The sequence below is a fragment of the Schistocerca gregaria genome, chromosome 5 (assembly GCF_023897955.1).
Source record: "Schistocerca gregaria isolate iqSchGreg1 chromosome 5, iqSchGreg1.2, whole genome shotgun sequence".
Classification (NCBI taxonomy): domain Eukaryota; kingdom Metazoa; phylum Arthropoda; class Insecta; order Orthoptera; family Acrididae; genus Schistocerca; species Schistocerca gregaria.
Window position 1 is genome coordinate 215,444,180 of NC_064924.1, and position 24,487 is coordinate 215,468,666.

The window sequence follows — 24,487 nt, forward strand, 5'->3', positions numbered from 1 at the left end:
AGGAGTCACATGTTCATCTGACCTCTCAACAGATACCCCTCTGTTGTGGTTGCACCTACGGTACGGCTATTTGTATCGCTGAGGCACGCAAGCCTCCCCACCAACGGCAAGATCCATGGTTCATGGGAGGTAACTGTTAACTACCGCCGTTAATTAACCTCACAAGACAACCGGAATGCAGTTCAAGGTCAGATGGGAAAGGGCCAGTCAAAGATATCACTTTCAAATACGCACGCAAAGCGCATGGTTTGCTCCAGCCAACTCCGTCACTTTCATCCATCACCACAACCAGTTAGCTAATCGCTCCACTCTCCGTTCAGAAAACTCTTTTTATCGAGCGAGTCTACACTCAGTAACGCACTACACTAGGTGAGAGAAACAGGACAGTGTCTAAGCAGAAGTCTTTGCCAGCGCCTGTGAACACACTTCGGATTCTCTGTCTTCCGTAGTGGAATAAGTAACTAGATTGATCACTAAAAAATGGAGGGTCCTGTGCCAGAATGAACCAATTACAAATTTTGACATTTTACGTTTCCTGTGGTAAAGGATGTAGAATGTCATAAATATTCATGTGGTATAACCAATCAATACTATGGTTTGACCATGAGGGATATTTTTCATATTGTCACTTCTAGAATATCGCATATCTACAGTTATTTCTGGTGCGAAAGAGAACTAAGTCCAGCTACAAGATGGCTGAACAGCCTGTAGACGAAAGTTCACACGAACCAAATAACAATTATGTCAATGTTGAGTGGAATTATCAGGCCAATCAAGTAGTGAAGGTACATTTTAAGCCTTAAACCGCATAAACCTGGCTACAAATGTGTAAAATGCTCTCATATATATATATATATATATATATATATATATATATATATATATATATATATATATATATATATATATATATATGGCCAAACTTTCAGGAAAAATTCCTCACACACGAAGATATGTTATGTGGACATTTGTCCGGAAAAGCTTACTTTAAATGTCAGAGCTCATTTTATTACTTCTCTCCAAATCACATTAATCATGGAATGGGAACACACAGCAACAGAACGTACCAGCGTGACATCAAACACTTTGTTGCAGGAAATGTTCAAAATGTCCTTCGTTAGCCAGGATACATGCATCCACTCTCCAATGCATGGAATCCCTGTTGTGCTGATGCAGCCCTGGAGAATGGCGTATTGTATCACAGCCGTCCACAACACGAGCAAGAAGAGTCTCTACATTTGGTACCGGGGTTGCGTAGACAAGAGCTTTCAAATGCCCCCACAAATGAAAGTCAAGGTGGTTGAGGTCAGGAGAGCGTGGAGGCCATGGAATTGGTCCGCCTCTACCAATCCATCGGTCACTGAATTTGTTGTTGAGAAGCGTACGAACACTTCAACCGAAATGTGCAGGAGCTCCATCGTGCATGAACCACATGTTGTGTCGTACTTGTAAAAGCACATGTTCTAGCAGCACAGGTAGAGTATCCCTATGAAATCATGATAACGTGCTACATTGAGCGTAGGTGGAAGAACATGGGGCCCAATCAAGACATCACTAACAATGCGTGCAAAAACGTTAACAGAAAGTCTGCGTTGATGACGTGATTGCACAATTGCGTGCGGATTCTCGTCAGCCCACACATGTTGATTGTGAAAATTACAATTTGATCACGTTGGAATGAAGCCTCATCCGTAAAGAAAACATTTGCACTGAAATGAAGTTTGACACATTGTTGGATGAACCATTAGCAGAAGTGTAGCCGTTGAGACCAATCAGCTGCCGATAGCGACTGCACACGCTGTACACAGTGGGGAAACAACTGGTTCTCCCGTAGCACTCTCCTTACAGTGACGTGGTCAACGTTACCTTGAACAGCAGAAACTTCTCAGACGCTGACATTAGGGTTATCGTCAACTGCACGATGAATTATCTCGTCCATTGCGGATGTTCTCGTCGTTCTAGATCTTCCCCAGTCGCGAGTCATAGGCTAGAATTTTCCGTGCTCCCTAAGACGCCGATCAATTGCTTCGAACGTCTTCCTGTCGGGACACCTTCGTTCTGGAAATCTGTCTCGATACAAACGTACCGCGCAACGGCTATTGCCCCGTGCTAATCCATATATAAAATGGGCATCTGCCAACTCCGCATTTGTAAACATTGTACTGACTGCAAAACCACGTTCCTGATGAACACTAACCTGTTGATGCTACGTACTGACGTGCTTGATGGTAGTACTGTAGAGCAATGAGTCACATGTCAACACAAGCACCGAAGTCAACATTACCTTCCTTCAATTGGACCAAGTGGCGGTGAATCGAGGAAGTACATTACATACTGACGAAACTAAAATGAGCTCTAACATGGAAATTAAACGTTTCCGGACACATGTCCACATAACATCTTTTCTTTATTTGTGTGTGAGGAATGTTTCCTGAAAGTTTGGCCGTGTGTCCGTAAACGCTTCATTTCCATGTTAGAGCTCATTTCAGTTTCTTCCACCTACGCTCAACGGAGCACGTTATCATGATTTCATACGGGATACTCTACCTGTGCTGCTAGAACATGTGCCTTTACAAGTACGACAAAACATGTGGTTCATGCACGATGGAGCTCCTGCACATTTCGGTTGAAGTGTTCGTTCGCTTCTCAACAACAAATTCGGTGACCGTTGAATTCTTAGAGGCGGACCAATCCCATGGCCTCCACGCTCTCCTGACATCAACCATCTTGACTTTCATTTGTGGGGGCATTTGAAAGCTCTTGTCTACGCAACCCCGGTACCAAATGTAGAGACTCTTCGTGCTCGTATTGTGGACGGCTGTGATACAATACACCATTCTCCAGGGCTGCATCAGCGCATCAGGGATTCCATGCGATGGAGGATGGATGCATGTATCCTCGCTAACGGAGGACATTTTGAACATTTCCTGTAAGAAAGTGTTTGAAGTCACGCTGGTACGTTCTGTTGCTGTGTGTTTCCATTCCATGATTAATGTGATTTGAAGAGAAGTAATAAAATGGGTTCTAACATGGAAAGTAACGGTTTCCGGCCACATGTCCATATAACATATTTTCTTTCTTTGTGTGTGAGGAATGTTTCCTGAAAGTTTGGCCGTACCTTTTTGTAACACCCTATATATATATAAGCCTTTTCGAAACAGGGAGAGCTGTTAACCTTGACGCAACGAAATGTGTCAAACACTACGCATCACATTTAAATGCTTTTTGGCGATACGAGTATTGAACTTCTGCCCCACCCACAAGAAATTGGGCAGGAGGGCAACTTTGAAATCTTAAACAAGAACATGTAATTTTTATTTTATAAACAGACTTTAGGTACTGGAAAATATAGCAAATTTTTGTATGTAAAAGTTTTATTTCGTGTGGTGCATGGCGCTGCTTTCGACAAACGACACAAGTTAGTTCCAAAAAGGCATTATCCCGAGAAAAATCTATTGAAAAAAACATAAAAACTGTTTTACATAGCAAGTGACTTAGTGTTTTGCAGTTTCCTTTGTGTGGCTATCTCGAAACAACCATCCAGTCATTTATTATTTGATTTGGTCACAGTGCACATATCGTTCAAATGGTTCAAATGGCTCTGAGCACTATGGGACTTAGCATCTGTGGTCATCAGTCCCCTAGAACTTAGAACTACTTAAACCTAAGGACAACATACAACACCCAGCCAGCACGAGGCAGAGAAAATCCCTGACCCGCCGGGAATCGAACCCCGGAACCCGGGCGCGGGAAGCGAGAACGCTACCGCACTACCACGAGATGCGGGCTCACATATCGTCCCTCATTTCTTAAATAGGTTCCTTCATAACTTTACTGCGTTATTAGTTATAACGTAGGTTATTACGATAGAAGATAAAACTGAAATGGTTTACAGTTATGGAGAATGTGGTAGGAATGTCGACAATACATTAATTCTTCATGCTCAACGTTTCCCGAATACCTTGAGATCACATGCATCTATTTGTCGAGTTATTCGACATTTTTCCATCGAGGGAACTGTACAAATATTGAAATGAAACCTTTAAAGAACACTTACTATGAAGAATAATGAAATTGTGATATTAGATGTCACAAGTCACAACTCCCACAGTAGCATCAGGCAGCTAAGTCGGGAATAGTGGGTAAGCTTCCAGACATTGCCGTCACGTGTGTGAGAGCAACGTTTGCACTTGCGAGCTTTTGTGTGTGTGTATGTGTGTGTCTGGTCTATTTTCGAGAAAGGCCTTCTTGGCCGAAAGCTTATATGTTGGCAGTCCTTTGTTGTGCCTATCTGCGACTCCGCATCTCCGCTATATTGTTACATTCCATCCTAGAGTTTCCATTGCTTGAATCGTAAATTGGTCAAACTACTGTTAGCTGAATTTTGAAATTTGGAAACTATCATGCGATTAATATACCCTTCATAGGGAACGTCATGGAAATTATTGCCAAAACCGAACAACATTTTGCCAATGATCGCCAAAACAAAAGCAGAGAGAGAACTCGATGTCTTTGATCCACTATTGTTCTCTGAAAAGTCGTCCTTGACGAACCACAGAACGATTAATCGACTACAGCAGACATTATTGTAACGTAAAAAGTCACACTGCTTTGGCCAAGCTGGACATCAGCCATCATTAAAATGTGAGTGTTCAGTGTGACGGAATTGGTGACAAACTCATTGGTCCATTCTTTGTCGATGGCTATTTAAACCGTAATAAACGTTTGCACTTTCTAGGAGGATTGTCTAGCAGTAACGCTTGCACACATTTTCTTGGACTTGCGACCAACATGAACGCTGTCCACCAGATCATTCTGTAGCAGCACGGGAAGTATTAGACACTGTTTGCTACCGTCGGTGGTTTGGAAGAGAAGGTGCAAGGAGGGCCTATAAGACCGACAGACTTCGTTTGTAGGGTTTTTGAAGAGTGAAGTAATTAATGAAGTGCTGACAATGCGCGGTAACGTGATTTTGCTTATCACCAATGCATGTTAGCAGATTACATCAGAAGCACTTGTCTGTTCTGTTGAATCATTCGATGTGCTGGTAAATATGTGCATGAAAACGTATGAAAGAAGAAAAAGAAATAGTTACAAAATGTAGCAATAGACTGCGCTGTAAGCAACATAATTTAATAGTGGTCGACTACAAATGACGAATGATTCATACAGCAATGTCTAAGGTGTACGTTTGCCATTAAAAAAACTGCACTACTCAGTGTGCATGGGCATACAGGTGTGATACTGTTAGCTACGTAAGCCTATCCTCCACGGCAAGGTCATATCACATCGGATGGGAAAAATCGGTTTTTAACTGTCCTGAGGCCAAAAACTCATAAAAACATTGCTCACATAGGTTTTTAATTGTCCTGACGTCAAAACCCGCTGAAAAAGCATCAATCACATCGGTTTATAATTGTCCTGAGCCCAAAAACCGCATAAAAAGCATTCATAAAAATGAAATCGGATTATTAATTTTCGTGTGAGTGGCACAAAACGTGTTCAATATGCTGTAGACTGCGTTCTGCAACAAGTTGAAATCGAGAAACCGCATGTTCCACAACTGATCGAAGTGTTTCCAGAGTGACGTTCAGAATGTGTTACCCAATACGTGCCTTCAGTACAGCTAAGTTTGCAATCGGAAGACTGAACACAACATCTTTCAGATAGCCCCATAGCCGAAGCACATGGATTATCAGGTGATCGGGACGGTCAGGCTGTAGGGAAATGGCGGTTGATAATTCTAGAAATTCCGAAATGGAGTTCCAGTAGCTGATTAACTGGATTTTCAATGTGCGGAGGTGCGTCATTTTGCATAAAAATAGTCCCATCCACACATCCAAGCTGTTGGAGAGCTGGAAAGACGTGGTTTCGCTGGAGACATTCATAGCGCTTAGCAGTGACGGTATAGGTAACAGGAGCGGAAGCACCTGTCTCTTCGAAAAACTATGGCCCTATAATAAATGATGCCGTAAACGCGCGTCACACAGTGACCTTTCCAAGATGAAGTGGTACTGGTTGATTTGCGTGTGGATTTCCCATTGCCCATATTCGACTATTCTGTGTATTGGCATATACTGTCAGATGGAAATGGGCTTCATCTGTCCACAAAATCTTCCACTGCCATTCCTTGTCCATTTTCATGCGCACAAGAAATTCTAAAGCAAAGGTCTGTCATGTTGGCAGGTCAACAGGAAGGAACTCGTGAACATTGGTAATTTTGAATGGATAGCGAAGGAGCATGTGACGTGGAATTTTATGCACCGTGCTGACAGGTATATCCAATGTTCGGGCAATTCTCCGTGCACTACACGTTTCCACACCATCACTCGTCTCCTGCTGCACTGCTGTGGCAACTGCTTCCACTGACGTCCCATCGTTTCCTCTCTCTACAAGGTTGCACACCAAAAGGAACCGTCTTTTCGAATTTCCGAATCATTTTCTCCAGAACCACAGCACTCTTCGCATCAAAGCCTTTTTTCAAAACCGTCAGTGTCCGGAACTTCTGCAGAGGACGTGTGCACAGTCATCATTCTTGTAATACAGCTTTACAAGAAGAGAACGATCCTGCATTGACACAGTCATGGCGAATGTCACAGACGCGAAAAGAGGAAAAGCGTATACTCGGTGTGTTTATAACAACGTAAGTGGGTCGTGCGCATGATAGGTGTTTTCATTTACGTATTCTTACACATACAACGTCATATATTGATCAATTTTCACACTATTTTTTCTTCTGCCTTACGTTTTCTCGCTTCTCCCATAATATTCCATTGCAATTTGATGTCATTCTGACAAGTTGTGTTATTTATGCAGCGTCGTGAAAGTTAAATTATAATCACCCTGTATATTCAAGTGATTCACGTCAAAAGGTTTTCGATGTGATTATGGCCGCACGACGGGAATTAATAGCCTCTGAACGCGAAATGCTAGTTGTTGCTAGACGCATAGGAGAATCTGTTTCGGAAATCGTTAGGAGATTCAGTATTCGACGATCCACAATGCCAAGAGTGTGCCGGAAATACCAAATTTCAGCTAATGTCTCTCAGCACAGACAACGCAGTGGCCGACAGCCATCACATAACGACCGAGAGTAGTGGCGTTTACGTAGAGTTGACAGTGCTAACAGACAAGCAACATTGCAAAAAAAAGGGGAAAAAGAAGGAAATGAGCGTATGGCATCGCTTGGCGGGAGGCCCCTATTCGTGGAAATGCGACCGTCAAGTGCAAGTTTTATTTCATTGGACGCCACATTGGGCAACTTGCGCACCGGTGATGAGGATGAAATGGTGATAGGGACAACACAACCAGTCCCCGAGCGGCGAAAATCTCCAACCCGGTCGGGAATAGAACCCTGGCCCGCTTGCATAGGAGGCGAGCACGTTACCGCCCAGCTAAGCAGGCGGACGCTTCGTGAAATAACAGCAGATATCAAAGTGGGACATATTAATTAGGACAGTGTCGAGAAATTTGGTCTTAATCGGTTGTGGCAGCAGACGACGACGCGAGGGCCTTTACTGAAAGCACGACACCACCTGCAGAGTATCTCCTGGGATCGTGACCATGTCAGTTGGACCCTCGACAACTGGAAAACCGTGGGCCGGTCAGATGAGTCTCGACTGAAGTCGGTAAGAGCTGATGGTAGTGTTCTAATGTGCAGGCCCCACGATGCAGTAGACGTAACTTGTAAAAGCTGGTGTTGGCTCCATAATGGTGTGGTCTGTGTTTGCATGGAATATAATGGATCCTCTGGTCCAATTGAATCGATCATTGACTGGAAACGGTAATGTTGGGCTGCTTTGAGACCATTTGTAGCCATCCTTGTGCTTCATGTTCCCAAAAAACAATGAAATTTTTATGGACGATGATTCCCCTTGACACCGTGCGGCGACTGTTCACGATCGGTTTGAAGAACTTTCTGGATTATATGAGCGAATGGTTTGGGCACCCTGATCGCCCGACATGAATCCCATCGAACATTTATGGCACATAATCTGGAGGCTAGCTCGTGCGCAAAATCCTGTACCGACAACACTTCCGAAGTTATGGACGGCTATAGAGGCACTACGGTTCAACATTTCTGCAGGGGACTTCCAACGGTTTTTTTAGTCCATGCCAAATCGAGTTGCTGGATTACTTTGAGCAAAAGAAGGTCCTAGACGATACTAGGACGTAACCCGTGACTTTTGTCATCTCATTGTAATTCTTAAAAACAAGGACTCTGTAGGTGTGAGGTGAGAGGGCACACCTCAAACGGCCACCAAAATATTGAACATGTCTGGTTTTCTTTTTCTGAGCCAATGCGTTTACCTCAAGAAAACACCATTCTGGAACTCAGTTATGCCATTTGTTAATTACAGCGCTATCTGTTTCACAACAGCAAAAGCGTTACGTATGAAAGTTACAAATTTTTTAGTGGGATTTGAATCTACAATAAAAACGAGATATTCCGAATTTTGCGGGGGGAGGGGGGGAAGGTTTTAACATTGGTGTCGCCGGATAGCATGTCTCCCCCACGCAACATTGATGCTAACGAAAAGGAATCCAGCAAGAACGGGACCAACGCCGGAAGAAAATCGTTCAACGCGGCAGAAGTGCAACCCTTCCGCAAATTGCAAATACTGGGCCGTCAAGTATCAGGGAGTGAACCATTCAAAGAAGCATTACCGATATTGGTTTCGGGGCCAAAGGTCCACTCGTGCACCATAGATGAATACACGACACAGGGCTTTACTCCTTCTCTGGGCCCGTCGAAACCGACATTGGACCATTGACGACTGGAAACATGTTGCCCGGTCGGACGAGTCTCGTTTCATATTGTATCGAGCGGATGGACCTCATGAATCCATAGATCCTGCATGTCAGCGTGGGACCGTTCAAGCTGATGGAGGCTCTGTAATGGAGTGGGGCGCGTGCAGTTGCAGTGATATGGGATCCATGATACGTCTACATACGACTCTAACAGATGACACGGTCGTAGGCATCCTGTCTGAACACCTGCAGCCATTCATGTCCATTGTGCATTTCGAAGGACTTGGGCAATTCAGGCATTACAAAGCGACACCTCACACTCCCAGAATTGCAACACAGTTGCTCCAGCAACACTCTTCTGAGTTTCCGCTGGCCACCAAACTCCCTAGACTTGAACATATCTTGGAGCGTTGTAAGGATGATGTTCGGAAGAGATCTCCACCCCCTCGTACTCTTACGGATTTATGGACAGACCTGCTGGATATATAGTGTCAATTTTCTCCAGCACTACTTCAGACATTAATCGAGTCGATTCCACTTCGTGTTGAGGCGCTTTTGCGTGCTCGCGGGGGCCCTATAAAATATTAGGCCGGTGAACCAGTTTCTTTGGTTCTTTAGTGTAAGTATGCTTGTCTTCTCGGACATTACTGTCAGTGGTTCATTAACATCTTGCATGGTGTGAGTATGGGTCTTTTGAAGCAATCGATTTAATATGCATGTGACGGTCGTGAGATCTCGTATAATGCAAGCAGCAATATTGCGGAATGATAAACTGCAATCTAAATAGGCCACAATCCTACCGATTTCTGATACTCACCTCGAAATCTTTTCTTATTAACAGAATATAGGTGGAATTAGATCTACATGCACTGGTGTATGGAAGTTGAGGACGATAGACGCAAAGGTATTAAAGAGATTAGCTGCCAGAGGGCTTTGATTTATATCAGTGAGGCAAGCTGAAAATTTCTTCAAATCAAATGGTTCAAATGACTCTGAGCACTATGGGACTTAACTTCTGAGGTCATCAGTCCACTAGACTTAGATCTACTTAAACCTAACTAACTTAAGGACATCAAACACATCCATGCCCGAAGCAGGATTCGAACCTGAGACCGCAGCGGTCGCGCGGTTCCAGACTGCAGCGTCTAGAACCGCTCGGCCACTCTGGCCGGCGAAATTTTTTTTCCGGACTGGTATTCACGCCTCTGCCTACTATTTACTAGGCAGCCGCACTGACCACTACGCCTTCCGGACACAGCAATTATCGAAACTGCATGGACTACCCTAGCGAGGTTCCAATCAGACCCAAATGCACGAGCTACACCGCAGACTACTGAGGTAGTGTCGTTGCTCATTAGCCTCACTACTCGCGGCTTCTCGCCAATTCACTTAAGAGTATGAGCATGACGTGCATCTGCACTGAAGGGATGTTTTCTTAAAAAACCCTCCTTTCCCATACTGACATGATGGCAACACAAAAGGTCTACTGCCATCTTTGCATACTGGTTAGTTTTCACTAGGTGAGGTCTCCCATTATGTGCTTACTGCCGTGTTTGTGTACATCACCATTAATGCGTGATCTAGAGGTAGCGTCTCTGATTAGTAGTCAAAACTTAATCGGTCTCGCCAACGCTTAAATTCCGATTAATAATCAACGATGCCAGCTTAAGACTTCCGGCATAAGAAGTCACCCTCATTGTGCCAACGGCCTTGTCAAAGGGGACGGAGGAGCGGACAGAGGCTCAGGGCACTCTCCTGTCCTTCGGGTGGGAAACTGCCCCTACAGACGGAAGAATCAGCAGTGATCAACGGCATGAGGATGGAGAAGGCAATGGGAATCACTGCATTAAAGACAAGTAACGTGTATTCACAGGATATGTGGCCTGTAATTGAAAAAGTGTTACGATGATCTCTCCATTCGCAAAAGATTCCAGAATAATCCTCCATTCGGAACTCTTGGAGGGTGATATCAGGGGGGAGGTTACCATGAGAAACAGACTGAATAATCAACGAAAGGATAATGTTCTACGAGTCGGGGCGTGGAATGTCAGAAGCTTAAACGTGGTTGGGAAGCCAGAAAATCTGAAAAGCGAAACGCAAAGTCTCAGTCTAGATTTAGTATGGGTCAGTGAAGTGAAATAGAAAGAAGACAAGGATTTCTGGCCAGGGCAGTATAGGATAATATCAACAGCAGCAGAAAATGTTATAACGGGAGTAGGATTCGTTTTGAATAGGAAGGTAGGGCAAAGAATGTGTTACTGTGAACAGTTCAGTGATGGGGTTACCCTTATCAGAATCGACAGCAAATCAACACAGACAACGGTAGTTCAGGTTTACATGCCGACGTCGCAAGTTGAAGAGGAAGAGACAGAGAAAGTATATGAGGATATTGAAAGGGTAATGCAGTACGTAAAGAGGGATGAAAATCTAATAGTCATGGGGGACTGGAATGCAGTCGTAGGGGAAGGAGTAGAAGAGAGGGTAAGAGGAGAATATGGGCTTGGGCAAAGAATGAGGGAGGAGAAAGGCTAATGAAGTTCTGCAGTAAATGTCAGCTTTTAATAGCCAATACTCTGTTCAAAAATCACATGAGGAGGAGGTATACTTGGGAGAGTCCGAGTGGTAAGGCAAGATTTCAGTTAGATTACGTCATGGTCAAACAGAGATTCCGAAATCAGACACTGGATTGTAAACCATGCCCAGGACAAGATATAGACTCATATCACTATATGGTATTGATGAGGAGTAGGCTGAAGTTTAAGACGTTAGTCAGGAAGCACAGTTGAAGAGGAATGGACATTTCTAAAAAGTGCCATCACAGAAGCTGCAAAGAAAAATATAGGTACAAAGAAGGAAACTGCAAAAAACCATGGGTAACAGAAGTAATACTTCAGTTGATCGGTGAAAGGAGGAAGTACAAAAATGTTCCGGGAAGTTCAGGAATACAGAAATACAAGTCTCTGAGGAATGAAATAAATAGGATTTGCAGCGCAGCTAAGATGCAATGGCTGCATGAAAAATGTGAAGAAATTTAGAAACAAATGATTGTCGGAAGACTGACTCAGCATATAGAAAAGTCAAAACTATCTTCGGTGATTATTTTCAGCCGTAATGGCTATGTTTGAAAACCGTAACTGTGTGGAATAATTATTTGTTTCAAGCTTCTGCTACCAGTCACTTTTTATTTTATGTTTAATCTAACATAATTCAACGCGTTTCGAACTTGTTTTGTTCATCTTTAGAAATGTCCATTCCTCTTCAACTGCGCTGCCTTCTGAGCTGTTCCTTACAGCTGTAGCTTTAGAGAACTTCAAGCGTATCTCCACATTCCTTAGTACTTCCGTGTTCCAAAGAAATATAAATTTTCATACAAAACACAAAGCTTAGAGATAACATTTTTAATTAAATAACCGAATTCAAAAACTCAAAAATCTTTAAGAAACTTAAGCCAGTTCTAACTCAATAGATTCAAGATATGTCAATTTAAATAATTGACTACAAATCTGTCAGTACCAAGAATATCGATATAAAATCTCGATAATCGATACAGACTCACATGCTACAGTCCGCCATCTTGTGTTGTGTGTATAACATCGAAGCAATTTGTGCAGTGAATTACGTTGCCAATCAGTGACATGGTTATAACGTGCAATAGTGTAATGTCAATCAACAGCTCCGTCATTACACCAGTGATGCGAGTGAAGCAGCAGGCTATGAAATTGTAAGTGATCAACTGTCATATAAAAGCCTTTCGCACTATTTTCGTAACACATAACTGATGCAAATCTATCTGCATCCTATACACGCTGTGATATACATAGTCAACCACAAAGAAGAAAACCAGCGGAAGACATCACTGATTTCGATTTCTAGCAATACACTGCCCCCCTCCTTAGGCCCAAATGCCAAGCCAGCATCTACAGTAAACAATGGAGGAAGTGTTCTAAATTAATTTAGTTTAAGACTGTTTATTTTTCAGTAACATTTCTCTATGTATGTATAGATGTTTAAACGCCTGAAGATGAACAAAACATGTTCGAAACGCGTTGCATTATGTTAGATTAAGCATAAAATAAAAAGTGACTGGTAGCAGAAACTTGAAATAAACAATCTTCAGTGACATTAAAAGCCAGGGTGATAATATTAAGAGTGGAACGGAAATTCCACTATTAAGTGCAGAGTAGAGAGCAGATGGGTGAAAAGAATACACTGAAATCCTCTATGAGGGGGAAAACTGATCTGATGTGATAGAAGAAGAAACAAGAATCGATTTAGAAGAAATGGGGGATCCAATATTAGAATTAGAATTTAAAAGAGCTTTGGAGGACTTAAGTTGAAATAAGGCAGAAGGGATAGATAACAATCCATCAGAATTTCTACAATCGTTGACAGAAGTGGCAACAAAACGACACTTGACGTTGGTGTGTAGAATGTATGAGTCTGGCGTCATACCACCTAACTTAAGGAAAAAATATCATCCACACAATGCCGAAGACTTCAAGAGCTAAAAAGTCGCATAATCAGCTTAACAGCTCATGCATCGAAGTTGCTGACAAGAATAATATACAGAATAACGGAAAAGAAAATTGCGGATGTGCTCCGTGACGATCAGTTTGGCTTTAGGAAAGGTAAAGGCACCAGGGAGTCAATTCTGACGTTGCTGTTGACAATGGAAGCAAGACTAAAGATACCTCAAGACACGTTCATAGGATATGTCGATCTGGATAAATCTTTCGACAATGCAAAATGGTGCAAGATGTTAGGAATTCTGATAAAGATAGGGAGAGACGGGCAATACACAATATGTACAAGAACCAATAGGGAATAATAAGAGTGGATGAAGTGTTCGAGTGAAAAGAGTGTAAGACAGGGATGTAGTCTTTCGACCCTACTGTTCAATCTGTACATCGAAGAAGCAATGATGAAAATAAGAGAAAGGTTCAGGAATGGAACTAAAATTCAAGGCGAAAGGATATCAATAAGTTTTGCTGGTGATATTGCTATCCTGAGTGAGAGTGAAAATGAATTACATGATATGCTGAATGGAATGAACAGTTTAATGAGTACAGAATATGGGCTGAGGGTAAATCTAAGAATAAGAAATGTAATGAGAAGTAGCAGAAATGAGAAAGCGAGAAACTTAATATCAGGCTTGATGGTCACGAAGTAGATGAAGTGAAGGAATTCTGCTAGCTATGCAGTAATGTAAGCAATGACGGAGGCAGCAAGGAGGACATCAAAAGCAGACTAGCAATGGCAAAAATGGCATTCCTGGCCAAGAGAAGTCTACTAGTAGCAAACATAGGCCTTAATTAGAGAAAGAAATTTCTGGGAACGTACGTCTAGAGTGCAGAATTGCATGGTAGTGAAACATGGGCTGTAATAAAACCAGAAGAGAATCGAAACATTTTAGATTTGATGCTACAGGCGAATGTTGAAAATTAGGTGGGCTGATAAGGTAAGGAATAAGAACATTCTGCGCAGTATCGGAGAGGAAAGAAATATGTGGAAAAAACTGATAAGCAGGAAGGACAAGACGATATCACGTCTGTTAACACATGAGGAAATGACTTCCGTGGTAGCAGAGGGAGTTGTAGAGGACAAAAACTGTAGGTGTATACAGAGAGTGGAATACATCCAGCAAATAGTTGAGGACGTAGGTTGGAAGTGCTACACTGAAATGAAGAGGTTGGCACAGGAGAGGAATTCGTGGCTAGTTAGAAGATTGATTAAAAAAGGTTGATTAAATAAAAACGCGCTCACCTGGAGTTGCACTAGGCCAAAGTTGAACGTAGGGTTGCGGTTTGAAAGGCAGAGGAAAAAAAGTGCCAAAACACCGATGTTGCCATCTCGATCAACATCAGCATACCTGTAATAGATGGATTCATTGTTTGTTAGTATGTGAAAGGTCATATATCAAATTCACAGTGTAGGGTAGTGTTGGCGAATTTTTTGTGCGTTAGTGTGCGAAATTGTCGGCTTCCCTACTCTAGGCTGTTGGTCGGCTGTGGTAGTAGCTGGCATATCCAATGTATATTGTGCCGTGTTTTTGTTTGTTAGTGTATGTTAGCTTTCTATAGGTGTCTGAGTCCTAGCTATGTCTTTGGCCGCTTATGTTCCCAACTGCTGTTGTGACCATAGTTTCTCAGGGTAAGGATGAAAGGATTGTTCGAGTGTCTCGTGTTCCTGTGTAGTCGTGGGGCGAGTTTTTAAAATTCTACCTTGAGCGTTTCAAGGCGTTTTTCATTGTGAAGGTCCACAGTGCAGGTGCAGCGTGGAGCGTTGCTAATGATGCGTAGCACTTTGTTCTGTATGATGTCCAGGCAGCGCAGGCATGTAGGAGCTGCATATCCTCCGACGGGAAGTGCGTACATCAACATCGGTGTCACGTATATAGACCTCGGCACGTGCTATTTAGTGTGATTTCCCTGTTGAGCACTGGGTAGAATTGTTTGAGCCTCGCGAGCCCTGTGTTTGCAACGTATTCTATGTGGTACCATCACGTAAGTTTCCGGTACATCCAGACACCGAGTATCTGACTTTCTCTCGGAAACGTGTTGGGCCAGCATGTAGTGTTACCTGTGTATCATGTTGATGTTTGCGCAGCAGCTTCGGCCTGCGCGTGAACAGAACTGTGTCTCACTTGTCGACGTTTATTTTAATACGCCATCGTGCCAATCAAGTCTCAGCAGTTCTGAGTGCCATATGTATTAGTAAATTTGTCTTCGACAGTTTCCAATCTTGAGCAAGAATAACTGCTTGATCCGCGTAGCTGGCTAATGTTGTGTTTTGTGTTCATTAATGTAGAGGTGAAGACGATGTGCCCCAAAATGCTACACTGGGGTTCTCCAGCTTGGATACCTTGTTGTGTCGATTGTTTGCCCTGCACGTCAGTGATGAAACATCTGTTCGTGAGATATGAGACGTACGAGTCCGCCGTGGGAACGAGCATCGCTTGGTTTGCGTACCAGGCCCTTATGCCAGAGACGGCCGAAAGTTTTCTCGTTGTCCATGAACACGGCCCCTATGGCTTTGTTCGTGTTGTAAGCGTGTGTTATGTGTTCGAGTACACGGAGGAGTTGGGTTTTGAGTGGTGACTCCTGCAGCAAATTGCTCAGGTCTTAGTGTGTCATTGGCTATGCAGTGCCTAGTGATGCGTTTCAGTATTCCCTTCTCAACAACCTTGCTAAGCGAGTACAACAGACTGATGGGTCGGTAATTTTGTGGGAGGGAGTGATCTTCCTTTGGTTTCCTGAACATCAAGACCTTTAACCCCTTCAAAAAGTCAGAGAAGTGTTGGTGATTTAATACGACATTTTTTATGTGTGTAAGATATTCTACGACTCTGTCCGTGAACTCCTGGAGGACAGGGTTTTGAATGTCATCGGGACCAGGTGCTTTCCTAGCAATGGTATGCTTGGTAGCCCAAGTAATACCATTTATGCTAGTACGGCTGATTTTGTCGCACTCGGCTACAAGTCGTGTAACATCCTGGTCCGTATCAGGTGTGAATACTGTCATGAAGGACGCCGTAAATGTCGTGGCCATAAGCTCTGTCTTCTTCTTTGCGGAGTATGAAGAGCCGTCTGGTCGTTGTAGAGTAATGTTTCTCCCTGGTGAAGTGCCTGCCTCGCTTCCACATTCCAATACATATTGTACCTAACCCTGTGAGTTTCTCTCCCCATTGATTATTTCTAAATGTTTGTATTTTCTGCCGTATTAGTTCCTGGAGTCTGTTACCGTGCAGTTTATCTAACAGGAGCCTGATACGCTGCCAGTATCTCCTGAGGAAGTTCCTCATTGAGATAAGCCCATCATTTCCTTGAACGGAGATAACTGACCATCATCGATGAAACTAGTATTCGTGTAATGTTCCACTACCAAGTAATACAGCTCCGTAGAAAGACTTGCTACATTATACCTCAGAAGGTAACCGAAAGACATACATAATAAGACGAACAGAAATGACACTTTAATTGAAAGAAAATATATGAAAATATATGCGCTGACTTCATCACGATTCATGACGGTCCCCTAAATATTGCCAAAGGCGGGACATAGTTTTTAATAGGATGTGTCATCGTCAAAGACGTATTGCATGCTCTACAACGTACTTCATTGCCGGACACAAGGTTGATTGGAGTTATTGTGGTTGGGCCGTTCCATTCCTTGTTTAAATGTTCAAATGTGTGTGCATTCCTAAGGGACCAAACTGCTGCCAGGTGGAGTGGCTTCACTGTTTGAGGCGTCAGATCACGGACTGCGCGGCTCCTTCCGTCGGCATGGTGTGTTTTGTGTTGTTCTTAGCATAAGTTAGTTTAATAACTGTGTAAGTCTAGGGACCGATGACACAAGCAGTTTGGTCCCTTAGGAATTCACAACAACGACCAAACTGCCGAGGTTATCGGTCCCTAGACTTACACACTATTTAAACTAACTTATGCCAAGAACAACACAAACACCCATGCCCGAGGGAGGACTCAAGCCTCCGGCGGGAGGGGCCGCGCAGTCCACGTATGGCGCCTCTAACCGCGCGGCCTCTCCACGTGGGCGTTCCATTCCTCTACCAACGCGACCGACAAGTGTTTCTTGGTTGATGGTGCATATGGATGTTGTAGCTCTCCCAAACGCATCCCACACATGCTGGATAGAAGCTAAGTCGGAGGAAGGGCAGGTCACTCCATCCGCCGAATATCCTCTCTTTCCAAGAGCTACTCAACCGGCGCTCTTCGATGTGGTCTCGTATTATCACCATAAAAATGGAACCAGAATTGTATGAATTCCTGAAAGACGACACATGGGGAGGACTACAGTGTCACAATAACGTTGACTAGTGAGTATGCCGTGTTACAAGACTCGGAGGTAAGTACGCCCACGAAACATTTTGACTTTCTACATTACAGCGATATTGTAGTGCCAATGTTGTTAATAAGTACGATGGAGTGGTTATTCGGACGGGGTGCAGCGACTTTCAGTTAAAAATGCCCTCCACCTGTACGGGAATTCCACTATTTGCCATTGAAATTGCTACACCACGAAGACGACGAGCTACAGACGCGAAATGTAACCGACAGGAAGAAGAAGCTGTGTTATGCGAATGATTAGCTTTTCAGAGCATTAACACAAGGCTGGCCCGGTGGCGACACCTACAACGTGCTGACATGGGGAATGTTTCCAACCGATTTCTCATACACAAACAGCAGTTGAATGGCGTTCCCTGGAGAAACGTTGTTGTGATGCTTCGTGTAAGGAGGAGAAATACGTACCATCACGTTTCCAACTTTGATAAAGGTCAGATTGTAGCCTATCGCGACTGCGGTTTATCGTATCGCGACATTGCTGTTCGCGTTGGTCGAGATCCAATGACTGTTAGCAGAATATGGAATCGGTGGGTTCAGGAGGGTAATACGGAACGCCGTGCTCGATCCCAACGGCCTCGTATCACTAGCAGTGGAGTTACCGGGCACATTGTCCGCATCGTTTTAACCGATCGTGCAGTCACGTCCGGATCCCTGAGTCAACAGATGGGGACGTTTTCCAGACAACAACCATCTGCACGAACAGTTCGACCACGTTTGTAGCAGCATGGACTATCAGCTCGGAGACCACGGCTGCGGTTAGCATTGACGCTGCATCAGACAGGTGCACCTGCGATGGTGTACTCAACGACGAACCTGGGTGCAGGAATGGCTAAACGTCATTTTTTCGGATGAATCCATCTTCTGTTTACAGCATCCGTGTTTGGCAACATCGCGGTGAACGCACATTGGAAGCGTGTATTCGTCATCGCCATACTGGCGTATCAACCGGCATGATGGTATGGTGTGCCATTGGTTACACGTCTCGATCACCTTTTGTTCGCTTTGACGGCACTTTGAACCGTGGTCGTTACATTTCAGATGTTCACGACCCGTTGCTATAGCCCTCATTCGATTCCTGCGAAACCGTACATTTCAGCAGGATAACAGATGACCGCATGTTGCAGGTCCTGTACGGGCCTTTCTGGATACAGAAAATGTTCGACTGCTGGCCTGACCAGCACATTCTCCAGATCTCTCAGCAACTGAAAACGTTTGGTCAGTGGTGGCCGAGCAACTGGCTCATCACAATACGCCAGTCACTACTCTTGATGTGCTTTGGTATCGTGTTGAAGCTGCATGGGCAGCTGTATCTATACATGCCATCTAAGCTCTGTTTGACTCAATGTCCAGGCGTATAAAGGCCGTTATTACGGCCAGAGGTGGTTGTTCTGGGTACTGATTTCTCAGAATCTATGCATCCAAATTGCGTGAAAATGTAATCACATGTCAGTTATAGTATAATATATTTCTCCAATGAATATCCGCTTATCATCTGCATTTCTTCCTGATACAGCAATGTTAACGGCCAGTGGTGTTCATAATGTGTACAAGTGCTGGTTATAATGCATCAACAATGGCATGTTGAAGCTCACGTCTGGCCGCTGGGTCGTGCACAGATAGCGAAAGTGGTTAGGACGACCGCTCCCGTAATGCGAGAAATTCGGGTTCGACCCCTCGTCCGGCACATTTTTTTTTCCATTAGAAAGCTGATGGTTGTCAGTATAGGCAATTGTGAATACATTTCATTCATACCATAACATCTGTGTTACCAGAAAGGTCATGCTCGACATTGTTCATGGGTGCATAACGTCTTCCCAACTCTTGGCATATGAGAATGTGTCCAGGACTGCCAACCGCGCTAGTGGAGGCTGTGATGACCGTAATAACTCCTTATTAACCTCTTAGCCTACAACGGTGTATGGCGGACACTGCCGTCGGTGGTTATCTCACACCCAGTTCAGGGCCCTGTCTCATCTTGGGTAATGTCCAAGGGACCATCATGGATCGCGGTGACGTCAAATCGTTCAAATGGCTCTGAGCACTATGGGACTTTACATTTATGGTCATCAGTCCCCTAGAACTTAGAACTACTTAAAACTAACTAACCTAAGGACAACACACAACACCCAGCCATCACGAGGCAGAGAAAATCCCTGAGCCCGCCGGGAATCGAAACCGGGAACCCGGGCGCGGGAAGCGAGAACGCTACCGCACGACCACGAGATGCGGGCACGGTGACGTCAATGTTATTACTGTATTCTAATAAAAATGTCATTTACGTTCGTCTCATCGCGTGTCCTTTGAGATACCTTCTGTTTCTGTACTATATTGCAGTACTTCTTTGCATTTATGGTCCAAGTTGGGCAGTGAACGTCATGTGAAAGTTACTTTCGCCCTTAAGTTTAGCACACCGACGTACTTTGCACATTTACGTGGAAATGTTATTCATTTACATATCGAAACAGGAATCAAGTTCAAGGATCAACAACATTCAAATTTATTTACGTAGTCTGTAACTAGACGAGTTATTCTTGTTACATTTTTCATTGAATGCACGGCAGCTATTCAGCTTTGAGTAGCGAGCGGTGAATAAAGTGGACGGCGGGCGGCGTGCAGCGGGACCAGACAGAGGTGTGTGCATGTGTGTGTGCGGGGCGGCGCGTGGGCTCCGGCGGTGCGTGTCGCGCGCCCGGCCGGAACTAACGCGTCTGGCCCGGACCGGCCGGCGCTGGCCGCTGGCCGCTGCCCGCTGCCCGCGGCTCGGCGCGACCCACAGCCTCCAGGCCGCGGCCGCAGCGCCGACCTTGTCCGAAGGCCCCGGACGATGACCCGGCGCAGCGCCGCACAGTCCACTGCCGGCGCACCGGAGGGGTTGCCCGCTTTCGTCGCGACGCTTCTATTGCCATATCGGGTTGTCGAGGCGCGAAAGCAAAACCCTGATGTTACAATGAAATGAACGCCCTTAGCTGCTTACTGGCGTTGGCATACGTCAACGGGGACAAATGAATATGTGTGCCCCGAGCGGGACTCGAACCCGGGATCTCCTGCTTACATGGCAGACGCTCCATCCGTTTACTGTAATTTCATTCTAACGAGCTGCATGGTCACCGATGGTATCTGTTCTTTCGGACCTGTCCGAATAGTTAAAGCTCACCGGCCACTTGACCATCTTCTTCTTCTGTGCGAATGCACAAACAGTGCCCGAACTCTTACGGGAATCGGCAACGCGCCGCGAGTAATGAGTATAATGGGCGGGGCCACTACGAATGTACTGCGGGACAATACGTTGAGAATGTGGGTTTCGCTGGCGGCGTGCCACAGATAAATCCCTGCAGTTGCGCTATCCTCTGTGTCATCGGTTAGCGCTCGAACAACTGATCCAGGCTCTTAGACGGACCTTAACAGGCGTCCGACTCCGTGCGAGCTCCTTCACGTGTCGTGCATATGTCGACGTCTTGAAGATACTCTTCCGGTCGGAGAACGAAGTAAGTAAGATGGTTACCCTTCTCACTGCGTACGGAGTAGCTGCGGGAAGCAGGGTCAACATGAATAAAACCAAGATCATGCACATCGGTCGAGGGCTGGACGCTCTGCACAGACCGTTTACGACGGTGGACATCTTGCGATGCTTAGGTGTATTGTTCACCCGATCGCTACGGCAATCAGAGGCGGCGAGCTATCGACGTCTCCTCCAGCACGTCCGACTGCACATACGCAACAATTCACTCCGAACGCACGACCTGCTCCAAAGGGTGGACTACACTAATGTTCACCTGGCCTCGCGACTGCCAATGCCACATGGTATTGCTGACTGATTAATGGCGGCCTTTGGATACTATGTCAGCCAAGGAATGTTGTTTAAGATCAAATACGAGACTTTAACTCTCCCGCACCATTCTGGAGGACTTAACCTCACGAATGTGCGGAACAAGGCTCTAGCTCTATACCTGCGAGCGACGGTACGAACTTGGAACCAACAGCAACACGCCATCACGTCGGCCATCCTGGATGTGCTTCTTCCCACGTCCTTTGAACCACCGGTGGCGGTAGGCACAATCTCGCCCTCGTTTTCTCACGTCGAGCGATTTTTTGTTGATTTTAGTTATGTTCTGTTACAGTTACCTTCTACAAGAATCCCCACTACCCGTGAGATATATCTATACTTGCGGCGTCATCATGGCAGCAACACGAAACTGGCGGCAGATTTGGCGAGCTGTCAATACACCTCTCCTCACCACAGCAGCGCGATCCTCATGGTATACATTAATCAACGGCAAGACAGTCTCCCGCCAACGATTGTCCGACATTCGCATGGTGGATTCCCCGCTCTGCCTTATATGTGGCATGCAGGACACCGACGAACATTCTCTCCGACGCACCGACGAATCCACGATCACGACGGACGCTTTATTTTTCCCTGACGCTGTCTTTTTCTCCTCACAAAAAACATCGGCAATCCGACGGAGGACACGCATGGCACCACGTGCTCTCGCGGACTTTGATATCGGGCATGGACTATTTTCATTATCTACTAGAACAGCACGAAATCATCCACTCTAAATATAAAACGCATTTTACGAACTTTCTAGGCAGCATGTTTCATAACCCCCCGAAGCGGTGGGGAGTCCCAGGTTTACGTTGTTTCGAGGGACAGGATTTACTCCCATTGAAGTGACGAGGATGACACTGCGGCCCTATATTTCTTTCCCTTTATTTTTATATATGTTTTTTCTTTTGTGACATTAAAAATTAAATGAATAAATAAAATATTATTATTACTAACAAAAAATTACAATGTACAATGTTTCCTTCCTGCTGCCTCTCCCTTATCCTGTCAGGAGACGGGGTCACCGTGGCCAGGCCTCCAAGAACGACCCCTGCCCACTTAAAAAAACTTAAAAAAACTTTAAAAAAGCAGTCTTAGGCGCTGTCTTAGGAACTAAAAATAAAAAAAATAAAAAAAGATGGGTAGAGCGTCTACCAAGAAAGCAGGAGATCCCGGGATCGAGTTCCTTTCGGGGCATACATTTTCATCTGTCCCCGTTGACGTATGACAACGCCAGTAAGCAGCTAAGGGTGTTCATTTCATTGTAATTTAATTCTAACGAGCTGCATGATCTCCGATGGTATCTCTTCTTTCGGACATCTTAGTATATAAAACCCTGAAGGCCAGTCACTCTCGTTTACAACGTGGTTAAACTGATGGATGCACACAATTACAGACACGTCTGGATGGTAGGAGAGGCTGAAGGCTGAGTTTGTGGCCACGGGTCATTTTAGTAAAAGCTTAAACTTTTATGTAAACAAATCTTCAAATTCCTTAGCTAACTTTCGGACAGGAAAATAGCAAGGAAAATAAGCCTCGGAAGTGGCAAGGAAATTTGGGTATTAAGAGCTATACTATGTGATCAAGAATATCCGCACACCCCCAAAACCATACGTTTTTCGTATTAGGTGCATTGTTCTGCCACTTATAGGTAGGTACTCCATATTGGCGATCTCAGTAGACATCATGAGAGAGTCGAATGGGTGTTCTGTGGCACTCACGGACTTTGAACGTCATCAAGTGATTGGGTGTGTGAGGGTACTGGTGTATACTATCGGTAAGTGGTTGTTCTTTGGAGGGCGACAATTCCAAGGGGTGCAGAGCGTTGTACGTAGAAGCAGTTCTTGCGAGGCTGTGGAAGGTGTAGGCTGCGTGAGCGAAAGGCGGTTGCGTAGCGAAGTATTTATCTCAATCTTTAATAATAGTAGCACACAGTTTGAATAATAGTGTGTTTATGTTTGTGCAGTGTGATATAGGAAATAAATTAAATTTTACCAGTTCTTAATGCGTCTCGTTATAGGTACAGAAAGCTGGCTAAAGCCTGAAATAAGTTCTGTGGAAATTTTTACAACGTCTCAGACGGTGTTCAGGAAAGGTAGATTAGGCAGAATTGGTGATGGAGTGTTTGTGTCTGTCAGTAGTGGTTTATCTTGTAGTGAAGTCGAAGTAGATACTCCGTGAGAATTGCTATGAGTGGAGGTTATACTTAACAGCCGAACTAAGTTAATAATTGGCTCCTTCTACCGACCCCCAGACTCCGATGATTTAGTTGCTGAACAGTTCAGAAAAAAATTTAGTCTCGTAACAAATAAATACCCCACTCATACGGTTATAGTTGGTGGGGACTTCAACCTTCCCACGATATGTTGGCAAAAATACTTGTTCAGAACCGGTGGTAGGCAGAAAACATCTTCCGAGATTGTCCTAAATGCTTTCTCCGAGAATTATTTCGAGCAGTTAGTCCACGAACCCACGCGAATTGTAAATGGTTGCGAAAACACACTTGACCTCTTAGCCACAAACAATCCAGAGCTAATAGAGAGCATCATGACTGATACAGGGATTAGTGATCACAAGTCGTTATAGCTAAGCTCAATACCGTTTCTTCCAAATCCACCAGAAACAAACGCAAAATAATTTTATTTAAAAATGCGGATAAAGTGTCACTAGAAGCCGTTCTAAGAGACAATCTCCATTCCTTCCGAACTGGCTCTGCAAATGTAGACGAGATTTGTCTCAAATTCAAAGATATAGTAGCAACAGCAATTGAGAGATTCATACCTCATAAATTGGTAAGAGATGGAACTGATCCTCCATAGTACACAAAACAGGTCAGAACGCTGTTTCAGAGGCTACGGAAAAAGCATGCGAAATTCAGGAGAACGCGAAATCCCGAAGATTGGCTAAAATTTACAGACGCGCGAAATTTGGCAAGGACTTCAATGCGAGATGCCTTTAATAGGTTCCACAACGAAACATTGTCTCGAAATTTGGTAGAAAATCCGAAGAAATTCTGGTCGTATGTAAAGTACACAAGCGGCAAGACGCA